At 37.1% G+C, this 14390-nt stretch overlaps 1 long non-coding RNA gene across 1 annotated transcript in view; it reads right to left on the bottom strand.

Moving 5' to 3' along the window:
• LOC125753066 (uncharacterized) overlaps nucleotides 1–5401 on the bottom strand; it is a 69971-nt gene extending 64570 nt beyond the window's left edge. Inside the window, exon 1 of the long non-coding RNA XR_007403987.1 lies at nucleotides 5134–5401. This is a non-coding gene — a long non-coding RNA (uncharacterized LOC125753066). The remainder of the gene's footprint in view (nucleotides 1–5133) is intronic.
• Between the last annotated feature and the right edge of the window lie 8989 nt (nucleotides 5402–14390).

Raw genomic sequence — 14390 nt, 5'->3', positions numbered from 1 at the left:
CCACTCCTGATATATTATAGGGATACTTACACCAACATTATCCACAAAAACCAGAATATGGAAACAACCCATGTATCTGTCAAAAGATGAGTGGATAAATAAAACATAATGTATACATAAAATGGAATATCATTTAGCAATAGAAAGGAATGAAGTTCTGTTAAATGCTACAATGTAGATGAATATTTAAAACATTATGTCAAGTGAAATAAGCCAGGCACAAAAGAACAAATATTAGATGATTCCACTTATATTACATATCTACAATAAGCAAATTCATAGAAACAGAAAATAGTGATTACCAAGGCCTGAGAGGAAAAAGAAATGAGCAGTTGTTGCTTAATGGTGATGAAATTTCTGTTTGAGGTGATGAAAAACTTTCAGAAATACATAATGGTGCTAGCACAATGCTGCGAATGTAACTAACATCACTAAATTATACACAAAAATTACTAAAATGGCAAACTTTATATATTTTTATTGCATGCATATTGTTTGTTCTATATGTTTATATAATAGATATTTTAAAAATATTTTATTACTATTATAAAATAACATACTTATCTAATGTATATATAATATCTGCTATATATAACATGTTTCTTACATATATTATTTATAATATAGCATATTTGTTTTAAAGTATTCTATATATGATATTTTATTTATCTATATGTTATATATACATAATTAAATTAAATAAAATGCTTTCTCATTTCAGATGGGTCTGGGTTTAGATTTTACCTCTTTTTGTGTAATCTTGAAAAGTTTTTAACATCTCTAAGTATGAAATTCCCTTCTCTTTAAAATAATAATACCAGCATCATACCTCCTTCATAAGCCTCTGGTGGTTGTTGGCACCATTGGGTACATTTGTTATCCTTCACACATACTCAAGGTGGTTGTTATTAATACTGTAAGTCCTCAAATCTGAGATATATGTTTCCGCTCACTCTAAAATCATATTGTGTTTTACAATTGACAAACACATGTAAGAAAATATCTTTTCCTAAAAAATGTTATTAGATATTGCTGTAAATTTCAATTATTATCTTATAATTGAGAAAAGACTATATTTTTATGTACATCTGAAATTTTTTCAATGAGCATTAATACTTTGCATAATCCAAATATTGTTAGAATTTTGAAATCATGTAAATAAATTAAAATATGGGGACTATAAAATAAAGAGATTAATAGCCTAGAGATTTTTGTAGGCAATCTATAAATTGCTTTCTAGAAACAATATGAATGCACTATTCAGGGGCTAAAAATTAGTTTTTTGCAAGCACGTTTAGTATCATGGAAACTGATACCTGGGGAAAAAAGATTAGCAAATATTATGTATAGTATAACTCCAAAACAAAATATTAATGGTGATGGGTTGCCTTTGCCTTCCTCTTTTGCTTCTCTGTATTTCCTACAATCATTATTATTTTTTTATTTTTTATTATTCTTTTTACTCTTTCACTCAAAATAATTACTGTTTTTCTATTATGCGGCAATCACATAGATATTAAGCTAAAAGTTACTTTGGCAATGTTAAAATGAATGAATAAGTGAATGAAAGCGAATTAAAAAATAAATAAATAAAGAGTAGATTTCCTGGATGGGCACACTTCATCCATTAAGTATTTCCCTAACATTTAGTAAGTTGGTAGGTGAATTTGTCCCACTTGCCCCTGCCTGGTGTTCTGGTCCTATCTTTGAAAGGTCTAACCTTTGACAGATCCTTTATAGAATCTGCTGACTTCCCCTAGTTCCCAATTTGGAATTATCAGCTGAACTCAAAACTTAAAAATCTATTTCTCAATGACTGCAATTATCTTTTGTGTGTGAAGAAAGGATCAGCTTTCTCTACTTCTTCCTGATTCTCAGTAAGTGATGCTTGCAGTGTTCTTCACCTCAAACTGTCTCAGGTGCTTCCCAACTGGCCAGTAAAAAGTCAATGGACCTAATATCTTTCTAAAACAGCAAGAATAAACATATTTTATAACCTACACCTTAAATAATATTATTCTGACTGCCCTACAAGTGAAAATCTTCTGGATTGAAACATCTTCCTGATTTTTCCATTGGTTCATACAACAGATGTGGATGCACCATTGTAGGAGACTCTAAAGCCAAAGGTTGGCAAGAAATTCCCTTGTCTAGCAGACAACATATAGACATGCAAGTTTGCATCTTTTATGAATTTCAATCCGTGTGCCTCTAGCGTACCATGCCTAAGATAATTCTCTGAAATCTGTTACATCTAAAACATATGTTCTCACTTATGGAAAGTATAATTTGAGATGGCAAGGATCCTTTGCTTCATCTCCGCATACAGTTCTTTTTTCAAAGATATCATGGCATTTACTTCAAAGTAATTACAGTAGAGAACTTTTAAGAAATTCAGAGTTCAATTTAAATAAAAGAAAGATACTCAGGTAAAGAATATTCCCTGATCCTAGTCCTATAGTGCTTTCAGTTAGTTATAATTTCTACACAGCTTATTCATTTGTATTCTCATTTATTAGTATCTTTCTCTTGGGACAAATAGACAAGGATCCTTTGTCATCTTGGCCCCCAAAATGTTGGCTCTTTTAATTAAGCAACTTGTTTGGGTTGTTTCATTGCCAACCTGAGGTTGTTTTGATCCACTGATATTTCCAGAGGGATTATGTAAATTTTTTTCACCTAATTGTTTTCTCTCTCAAATCGGTGCCACCCTAGATTTATACCCGTCCTTCCCTGATATGAGAAATATAGAATTGAGAGAGAACTAAAATTACCTTACTAAGGAATTTCAAGCTTAAATGCCTTGAGAGCTAGGTAGAAAATATAAATGTGTGAAGCAGCAAGTTAAAAGATTAGAATAACAACTCTGTGGAAACTTGAAGAACAGCACTCTCATAAAGCATTAAAAAAATTAATTAACACTCTTCTGGCCCAAATAAATCCACATTTGCTAGCTAGATTAGTCCCAAAGCTATTAAGTTTTCAGTTAATGCAATCTCTCATTGTACAATTGCAGAAAGTAATACCCAATGATAAGTGACAAAACCATTATGAATTTTGTAAAATAATTATAAAACAAGGATTCACTAAGTGATTATTTTTTTTAAAGACCAGCAAGACCTGTACTTTCTGGCCCGCCCTAACTCTCCAGGTTTATCTCCTATTTTATCCACCTGTTAATCTCATGCTTGCAGTGATCTGCTTTGGCCACCCTGACTTCATTCCAACCCCATATTCTGTCCCTGTCACCTGCCTCAGGGCCACACTTAATGCTACTTTTTTACTAAGGTAATATCTTTTTTTTTTTTTAATTCTAAATTACTTGAGTTTGGGAAGTTGAACTATCTATGGTTTTCTTGTCAAATTGATAGTACATTTTTTTTCCTCACCCTCCACTCCCTCTGTAATGTGACTTTGCAGATCCTCATACTAAAAGAGCAGCCTGTTAACCCACTCCTTGACCTTGGACTGATACCATAACTGGATGTTAATAGATGTGACACAGGCCCAGGCTAGAAAGCTCTGGGCATATGTGCTCTCTCTTGCCCTCTGCTGGTATTATGAGAGCAGGTCAGCCTCCAAGAGGAAAGGCAAGAGACATTTCAGTTTTCCTAAGTGAGACCATCTTAGATCAGCCCCCAGCCTGATGACCTGTAAACAAATCCAGCCAACCTCACCAGCTCTACCTTGCAGGGGCACAGCCGCCATAGATGCATGAGCAAGCACAGGTCAGATCCCAGGGAGCAGACCAGATCAGATGAACCCCACAGACCCAGGAGCTAAATGTTTTTATGGTTGCATACCACTGGGATTTTGTGATTCTTTATTAGATAACTGACGCAATCCCTTCATCATTTCTGAACCAGTCCATCTACAGCTACCTTTAGTTGAGTCATGTTGACAGGCATTCAGATAGGTCCAGGGCCAGTGAGATACAGGTATGATAGACAGCCAGGTGAACACCTGCTTAGGTTGTGAATAATTTGAAGGCTCAGATGGCTAGTGTAATTAATTCAGAAATGGTGTTTAATTGATAATTATATTAGATCAGAAAGCAAGCAGACTCAAGACTCAGGACACGCTTAGGCTATGGTCAAATTAATGCCAACCAAATGATGAGAAGTCCTCATCAAAGGTAGCCAGATAAATAAAGCAGGGAAAACATATTTTACCTGCAAGTAGCATGAGCTATACTGGTATTAACTGGTTATACCTATAAGCTAGATCAATAAACTCATTTTTAACCAGATGAACTCAGGATAGATTTTCCAGATAAAATACAGGATGCCATATTAACATGACTTTTAGATAAACAACAATAAGTAACATGAGTATGTCTCAAATACTACATGAGATATACTAAAAATCATTATAATTCATCTGAAATTCCAATTTAATTGAGCATGATGTATTTTATTTGCTAAATCTGATAACCCTAACCTGAAGTCCTCCTAGATGATGTTCAAGGTAAAGCTTACTAGATCTCACATGACCACACTTTCTGTTTCTTCCAGAACACTGGCAGAGGCAGAGTTCCTCTCTGCCATAGGCCAATGGATAACTTACTATCCTCCAGATGAGTCACATCTCATATCAAAGTGTGTGTCAAGATAATATTGTTGTAGGGTATCTCATGTGTTCATTTCTAGGCTATTGCCTTCTATCCCTGGGTTCTTTCCTTCACTCAGCATCTTGGGCATTCTTTGCAGCAAGGAAGTGATGACAGCAGAAATGATGAAGGAAAATAGGCAGTCAAAGGGATAGACAAAGTTTGCAGTGCAAAAGCAAAAGATTGAAGGTAAGTGACCGGAAAGAGAAATGTTCTCTGCCAATAAAAGTGAAAAAAGACCCCCACGTTTGAGATAATGGGGACAGTTGGATGGCATATGGGAAAGTAAGAAATTAGCTTGTAGGTCAGCAAAGAGGGAATAAGACCTAAGCAGAGTCCTCAGAGGAGTCAATTCAGACCCTAGAGACCACCAGGGCCCCACACCCCCAAAAGGCAGATGGAAGGTGCCAATGCTTACCACCTGCCTGAACTCCTGCTATGGGTAGAGTATATCACCTGTACCCAGGAGTATGGGAGCTTTACTTCTTGTTGGCTCTAGGGAGACTCTTCCTTTAAAATCATACCTTCTCATCAGGCAGACAGGCTACCAAGCTGTGTGTGCCCTGAGACTCTTCTTGGGCTGCAACCAGCCCTCTCCATGTGGATGATTCCCTGAATTTCTGAGGGCTGTCTCCAGATTAGAGCCAGGGTTTCTTTACCTGGAGAGGAGCTGGTGATCTGGAAAGCTAAGTCAGACAGACTTTAACCGAACTAGTTGGGGGTGGGGGTGGTATCTGAAACAAGGGCAGTGGTAAAACATGTCCAACCTACACATGAATACCCCTTTGTGAAGTCTCAGTTCTTCTGGGACTCTAAAAGAATCCTGACACTACAATTCAGTTCCTAAGAATGTGGATTCTGATGTAACACAGACCTAGATTCAAATCCTGGCCACTTACAAGTTACTTGACTACGGGTAAATTTATTAACTTCTCAAATCTTAATATTCTCATCTATAAAATGTGGATCACAACCTTAAATGGACTGCTAAATAAGATAATGCATCTGACACAATTCACAGTTCAAACAATGCCCAGCACATTATAAGTGCTCAAAAAATGAGAACTAAAAATAAAAACAAAACAAGAGAGAAAGGGAGAGAGATTGAGAATTAATATCTTAATGCTATGGCTAGGATGGCAGCACTGTTACCTTCATTTTTTATACTAAAGTAACACCCTATATAGGTAAATCTTCAAAATTTTCTCCACGGCATTCTTTTCTTTAAAGGCAACTAAGTAGGGCCTAAGCTTAGCACTACTTATATAACCGTAAGAAAGTCTCTTAGTGGGACACCTGGGTGGCATGGTTGAGTGTCTGCCTTCCACTCAGGGCATGATCCCGGGGTCCTAGGATAGAGTCTTACATCTGGCTCCTTGCAGGGAGCCTGCTTCTCCCTCTGTCTGTGTCTCTGCCTCTCTTTCTGTGTCTCTCATGAATAAATAAATAAAATCTTTAAAAAAAAAGAAAGTCTCTTAGCTTGATGTTATTTTTAAATATTACTATTCAGTAATTATTCAAGAAATGTTCCCTAAATGCCCTTTTATGTATATAAGACATTTAAAAGGTACAAAATGCATAATACATGGTCACTGCCTCTGAAGGGCTCACAAGCCTGTAGGGGAAATGGGTAGGTCCAGAAATAATAGGTCTTTGGTCCTGTTGGTCCACCTGAACCATGATGGATAACAAGCCCAGCACCACTTCCACCCCCCGTCGGTCAGAAGTGTGGCAAGGAGTCCTGATGCTAATACTTTGCAAGACATGGGACATTTCAAAATAAGCAAGGATCATACCCTAAACATTATTGTTGCTCCTGTGAGGATCACTGAGACAGCAAGCATTTCAGGGAGCCAGGAGAGTGTAGGAGAATAGCACTGTCTTAGAATTCAGACAAGCATAACAGTACATCTAGCTGTGTGATCTAGACCACATTACTTTGACCTCTCTAAGCTTTGTTTCTTGATTTGCACAGTGGAAATAATTATGGCTGTTTCCCAGGGATGATGTGAGAAAGTAATAAGACAATCTATACCAACCATTTTGCAAAACATTGGCGAGTACTTTTAAGACTCAGTAAATGGTAGCTATTATTAATATTTTCATAATCATAAAGTTATACATAATAAACTAAGGAAAAACCATAATCTGTGTAAGCAAAAATTTTCTGAGGAGAAAAATTAGAAGAAAGCAGGAAAAATAGCTTGTTAATTGGAAAGCACAAAGTCAATATAAGATTACATATTGTAATTGTAAGAGAGACATAAACAGAAATATTTGAATACTTATTAAACTCTGCCTTCAAGTCATCTCTCAACCAGCATTGTTGAGAGAAAAACACTAATGAAAGTCTTTGCATTTGTTTGGAGAAGTATCTTAATTCTTAGAATGTAAACGTGATAGAATTCTTATTATCTTATTTTTTTTAAACCTTCTCTATCCATCCTTTTGGAGACATGTTTATGGATTTCAGTTTCATTTGTCAGCTAATAAAATCCTCTATTCTATATTTTTGGTGTTCCTATAATAACAAATTCTTTCTGGACCCTTGAGAAAAAAAAATGTAAAATAGATTCCAAAAACATTTTGACTGTCAGTTATGTTCTGAGAAAGGACAGATTAATCCCCACAGACCTCACAGTTGACAAAGTCCTCATTTAATGTGTTTAGCTATAGTGCTAAGAGGAATTTTGATAACAACACCCTGGATGCCTCATTGCTGTTACATGAAATAATTATCACCCTGGGGTACTGAAGGTAATCAGATACACTGGGTCCCTGATCCTCAAGGAGAAGAAAAGGGACAAGGATGATTATCTGTCTATAATACTAACACCTATTATGTGTCATTTCTTAAATTCATTTTAATAAAATGACACTGTTTTTGTTTTCCTTAAGTGACCATTATTTTTCCCTAGTCTCTACTTTTTTGTTTCATTTTGTTTTGTTTTCAACATGAAGAGAGCCAATTTGCTATTCACAAATTTGACTGTGAAAGAGGAAACCCTGGTGAGTACATGGGACAAGAGGAAGTCTCCTACACTGCCAGTGGGAGTACCAAGGGTTCAAAACACCTGGGAAACATTTTAGGATTACCTAGTGCTAAAAAAGAAACGTCAGGTCCAAAGTGGAGTCAGTTTTCCTAGTCCCCACCAAGACTTCATCCTGAACCTAACTGTAGCTTCAGCCTCTTGAAGGAATGGAATTTTAAACCAGTCTGGAATTTCCTGATCAGCACTAGTGAGATAAGGACAAGATACTCTGCACTTCCCTCTAAGGTAAGGTCACCCAGTGTGAAAGAATTCTTTTTTTTCTTTTGCTAATTATCTCCTTGCTTTGCCATGTTTCTGCCTATAAAACCCTCCCATTTTGTACAGCTCCTCACAGCTCCCTTCTATTTGCTAGATGGGATGTGCCTAATTCATGAATCATTGAATAAAGCCAATTAGAACTTTAAATTTACTCGGTTGATTTTTTTTTTTTTTGACATAGTAAATTTCATGATATGCATATCTACTCCTAAGGATATACCCCAAAAAGGGGGAAGGGGGTGCTATACATGTACTCCAAGAGCCAAATGTGAGAATAAGGATGAGAGTATTATTCATAACGTCCCCACATTGGAGGGAAAGTGTCCCATCAGGAATAGATTCCATTATTTGTAATTACATTCATCATTTGGGGTGTTAAATTGCAACTAAAAGGAGTAAGTGCAGATGATGTATGCAACAGTGTGGAAAACTTTCAAATATGTAACTTTACATAAGAGAAATTAGACCCTCAAAAATACATACCGGGTGGCTCAGTCCGTTAAGGTTCCACACTTTGCTAGATTTCTGCACAGGTCATGATCTCAGGGTTGTGAGATTGAGCTCACATTGGGCTCCATGCTAGACGTGGGGCCTGTTTAAAATTCTCTCCCTCTCCCACCCTCTACCCTCCACTCCCTCTTCCTTCTTTAAAAAAAAAAAAAAAGGAAAGAAAGAGAGAATGCATACTAGCTGTTTCCATTTAACAATGTTCAAAAACATGCACAAGTAAACTTTAGTGTTGGAGGTTTGCATTCTTAGGCTTTAAACTCCAAGAAAAGGAAATTACCATGGAAGTCAAAGTAGAAGTGACTATTTGAGAGTGAAATGATTGACCAAGAATGGGTCTGCCAGGAACCACCAGTGATGTTTAATTCTGGACATGGTACTCAATGTATTAATTTGTTAGTCAATTCATTAACAGTTAAGCTGTACGGTTTTGTCTTATGCACTTTTCCACTTCACAATAAAGATGGTTGTTTTTGTTAAGCAATTTTCCCTAAACAGAGGAAAAGGTATTGACACTTACTGGGTCCTTATTGATCTTTCATATGTACAATTTTTCCTAATTTTAATGGATGGTAATAACTCAGTAAGGGAGTTATCATCTTCCTCACTGAGCAGACAGGGAAAGCAGCTCATGGAGACTCTGGAATTTGCCCAGGGACACAGAGCCAGTGACAGCAGATTTAGTAACTGAACTCAAAGCTTTGATCCAAAGTCCATGTTTTTTATACTCCATCATGCTGATTATATCCACACTCTGCATAATTTTATCAATAAAAATTTCAGATTTTCTAATCAGCAACCTAACTAAACACATACCCAGGATTTGAATATAGATGAACAAACTTATCTTTAAATATTTTAAGTCAAATCCAAGAGATAATTATTTCAAAATATATGTAGCTAATCCTGCTCTAAAGTCAGACCATTCTTTAGAGTAAATATGTTATTTATTGGGCTAAATTATGTATATATTGTTCCTGTTCAAATGGTAAACAATTTTATGAGTCTCTCACTCATACAAAGAAGGTTCAGGAAAGAAGAGTGCAAAGTCAGAATCTCAACTTCTATTCCAACATCTTCTTTATAGTCATTGGCCAGAGAAATAAAAGAAACGAAGACAGAAGAAAAGCTGAAATTTGTACCCTTGTCAGGCTAAGAGAGGCTCCAGATTTCATTAATTTATTCCATGCATTCTTACTGAGTGCTTACTGTCACAATTAGTTCTCGGCCCTAGAGATACAATGACGAACCCATGTGCAAGGTGCTGGTAATTATATTCAATGAGAGAAACTGAGGATAAGCAAGTAAACATGAGGAATCTTCAAGAGTGATAAATGGATATTCCAAAGCAAACAAGAGGTAATAGGATAGACAGAGATCGCAGTCACAATGCAGGTGGGTGGGTAGGTCTGTAGCACTAGCCAAGTCCTCTTTCAAGAGGCAATACAGAGGCCAAAGCCAGAAAGAATACTACCCAGGAATAGAGGGGGAATACTTCAGGCAGAGGCAACAGCAAGTACAAATTCTTGAGTTCAAATTATACTTGATGTTTTCAAAAACAGAGGAGCACAGTACAACAGAAATATGGTATGAGGATGTATCAGGACTTGATTCAGCTTCAAATAACTAAAGTTCTAAAGTAACAGTAGCTTAAATAAAGATCATTGGTCTACAATTGGAAGGGCAGCTTCACAAAGCCATCAGGAACTCAGGTTCTTTCTACACTGTGGCTTCAACATCCTCCTTGTGATCTAAAATGGCCAAGGGAGAGCTCCAGCCCTCATAACTGAATCCCAGTGATGTGCAAATAGGAGGAATGAAAAAGAATGTGCCCTCTCCTTTTAAGAATGCTTCCTGGAAGCCAACACAACACTTTCATATATATCCCCTTAGCCAGAAAAAAAAAAAAAAAAAAAGTCAAATGGCTAATTTAATGGGAAAATCCCAGCAGGAAGCTAAAAATGTTTGCTTTGGTTTGGTTTGGTTGGTTTGGTTTGGTTTGGTTTTTTACTAAGAGATAAAAGGAAATATATATTTTATATGACAAGAAATTTTGTCACAGAAGAAGAGATACAGGAAATGAGTATGGAGAGGTAGGTAGGGATAACTCACTTAGGTACTTGTAGAATATAGTAACTGGAATAAGGAAAATGAGGATCTCTTAGTCCTAGAATAATGCCTTGCTTGAAAGGAGGGGTACGAGGGAGAGTACTAATCAATTCAGCCAACATAGTATCTCTTGCATAGAGAATTGGAAAGCTTAATAGAAATATGAAATTTTGAGTCCAATGACCACCTCCAGTGACCTTCAAGCATGAAAGAAAAGGGACAAAAAAAAAAAAAAAAAAGCTTTGTTTTGTGTTGTGGGTGTAAGAAGATGGGTTGAATTTCTAACCCCAGTACCTGTGATGGGGACTTATTTGGGAATAAGCTTTATTTTTAAAGCTACAATAAAGTTATGATAAGGTCATCCTAGATCAGGGTGGGCCTTAAATCCAATGACTGTTGTCTTTATAAGAAGGTCAGACGAAGACACAGAGCCATAGAGACACAAAGGAAGAATGCCATGTGATGACAGAGCAGAGCCTGTCAGCTGAAGGCCAAGCATTGGAAACCGCCATCAGGAGCTAGGAAGAAACAAAGAAAGATTCTCCCTCAGAACGTCCAGAAGGAACCAACCTTTCTGATACCTTTGTGTTGGACTTTTAGCCTCTGGAACTGTGAAAAACTAAAATTCTATTGTGTAAGCCAACCAGTCTGTGGTATTTTGTTATGGCAGCCCTGACAAAGTAATACCGAATTTGGTTGAAAACTAGGTTGAGAATTTGATTCTGTATTCTACTTTATTATTTGCTAAGACCTTCCAGGTTAACTTTGGGATCTAATAAAAGGATCTGGCATTAAGAGGAATAATCTGTGTTCATAAGCTTGAGGTCTCTGTTGGTTTTTGAGTAGATCATGTCCCACATCACAATATAAGTCCTCATCACATTAGTTTCTGGACAGATTCCTCTTAGCAGTGGCTTCAAAGGGAAATCATACAGTAAATTCAATCTGAGTTCTCCATTCAAAGCCCTCCACCCACACCCGTAAACTGCGTATGAAAGAGAAATCAGGAGCAACTGAAAAAGACACAGGGCAAAAAGACACAGGCAAACTGGTTCTCCTCGGGCCCTTTGGAAGGCTGGTTTATTGGCTTAGCATTTAAAATCTTGAAGGAAATGTTCACTCTTGACTCACGTTGCTTAAGCTCCATCATAAAGATCTTTGGGCAAACTTAACTGACTGCAGAGGGATTTCCAAAGATAGTCGTCCAAAATTAGCCTAATTTACATTGGTTCTGAATGCACTAAAATGCCCATCCTAGCTTCATGTTTTAAAGGGACAGTGAAAATCACTCTACTTTCACTTACAACCATGATTGGAATCATGCCCTCCAGGTACATACAAGATATATCATACATATCTCTCACACAGCAGGAAAAATTCAGGATCACTGATAGAAGCAAGAGAAGTTAATGATTCGCTTTAACTTGGCATTGTCTTTGTTCTCACTTCAACCACCCTTCACAATATATAAAGTGTATTGTCAGGTCCAGTCATTTGTTTTCATCCTTATGCCTCTAGAATCTGCGCTTTCCATTTCATCCCCTAACAACTTGCATCCAAACCCTCATCACATTGTATCTAAAATTATGATTCTGATCTAATTGCTTTTGAAAAACTACTACTCTCTCAAATGCCTTTTTATTCACTTTTCTTATTGCTTTCCATCCATCATCTGAGTTTTTGTAGACTCTATCTCCCCACAACATTTCCAATTACAAAGTCTATACATCATATATTTGGAAAATGATGCTATGTTTTTCCTTTTAGTTACTGACATATTTTATCCATAAAGCCTCTGATGACTAGAATAGAATTAAATAAATGACACCTTGGTGGTTGGTGGTTGGTGGCCAGAGCCAATGTTCTGAGGTCCTAGCAAGAATGTTAGTGAGAGCTAACCTTTTTTGAGTATTAGTCTGTGCCAGTTGCTATATTCAGCATTTCACATACATTCACTTGTATTTTTTTTTAAGATTTTATTTATTTATTCGTGAGACACACACACAGAGAGAGAGAGAGAGAGAGAGAGGCAGAGTCACAGGCAGAGGAAGAAGCAGGCTCTATTCAGGGAGCCTGACGTGGGACTCAATCCCAGGATCAGGCCCTGGGGTGAAGGCTGCGCTAAACTGCTGAACCACCCGGGCTGCCCTCACTTGTATTTTTTTAAATAAGAAATCTATGAACTAAGTCCTATCTTAATTTTTATTTTACAGATCAGGAAATCAAGATACACAGAAAATAAGGTAACATTCACAATTCAGAAAATACCTTCAAATTCAAGCCCAAGATTTGAACCTTGCTCTGTCTGCCTTAAAAGTTAAAACTCTCGGGATCCCTGGGTGGCGCAGCGGTTTGGCGCCTGCCTTTGGCCCAGGGCGCGATCCTGGAGACCCGGGATCGAATCCCACGTCAGGCTCCCGGTGCATGGAGCCTGCTTCTCCCTCTGCCTGTGTCTCTGCCTCTCTCTCTCTCTCTCTCTCTCTCTCTCTCTCTCTGTGACTATCATAAATAAATAAAAAAAAAAATTAAAAAAAAAAAAAAGTTAAAACTCTCATAAGCAAATCATGGGGCAGAAATTTTCCAAGGCAAATTTCTTATGTCTTTATCAATCCTTAAAAACGTGTAGTTACCCATACAGGGAAAAGTAGATAAAAGCCCTTGTCTAACAGTGAGGAAATGTGTTCTGGTGAAAAAAAATCTGTTCTGTGTTATTAGGGGCTAGTCACTTCTTGTTCAGCTTCAGTGTTCTTATCTGTGAAATTAGGGTATCAAACAATGTTATTGCTAAGGTACTTTTCAGTGATTCTTAGTCTCCCCTCCTCTAGTACATATTTTTGGATATATATCCTCCCTGCTACTACTAAATGTGTGTGTGTGTGTGTGTGTGTGTGTGTGTAGAGAGAGAGAGAGAGAGAGAGATTTTGAGAAAGAAATAGGAAATTGTAAGAAGCAGCAGAATGCTGGACATAAAATTTCATTTTTCCTTTTTCCTCTCATAATGACGGACAATTATTAGTGTGATTTAGTACCATAAGGATTTTGAGGGCCTGAATCAACATCTCTACATCTCTATACCTCGGCCACCTTGTCGTGATCTCAAGATGGATATTACAATAAGTAGGGGATGGAGGGAAACACTTTCTCAGGAATTCCCTAACAAGATTTCAGTAAACATCTTCTTGGGTACAACTAGGTTATGTACTTACTCCTAAAAACCTGGGATTGGGTCTGGCTTCCTTGATATTGAAGAATATCTGAACAATCCTGGAATAGAAATAGTAGGGTAGTGGCTTTTGTGATAACCAACCAAATGTGGGCCCCAATCTACATTCTCACATCACAGCTGCCAGAGAAGTATTCTTCCAACATCTACATGGGAAGGTCACTTCACGTGTCAAATCCCTTCTATGGCTGCCACTAAAGAGTCAACTTTTAGGGAAACACTAAACATTTTTTATAATGTACTTTCCTTTTCTCCAATATTATCAGACTATACTCCCTTAAGAGTCATCTTGGGAAACCGATGTTCTCTAAGCATCACATGTGAATTCCAGAGTTAAGAATCACCATCAAAGTGAACTTTGAAGGACAAATATGAGATCAGCAGATGCAGAAATGGATGAGGAAAGAAATAGATATTGTTCTCCATGGAAGAAAGAGAATGAATAATGAAGTGGATATAGGAACTTTGAGATTTACTCAGAAAACAATGAGCTTTTTGCTTTAGTCTGAATTTTAGGCAGAAACTATAAAACAAGCTAAGAGAGGCTTGCCAGAGACAAGATGGTGCCAGAGAGTGGAGAGATGTAGGAATTAGGGCTTTAATAGGTTGCCTTTGGATTGGGGGAATGGAA

This window comes from Canis lupus, chromosome 19, assembly GCF_003254725.2.
Source record: "Canis lupus dingo isolate Sandy chromosome 19, ASM325472v2, whole genome shotgun sequence".
Lineage (NCBI taxonomy): Eukaryota > Metazoa > Chordata > Mammalia > Carnivora > Canidae > Canis > Canis lupus.
The sequence above is the reverse complement of the archived record's forward strand: the minus strand, read 5'-3'. Positions and strand labels throughout refer to the sequence as shown.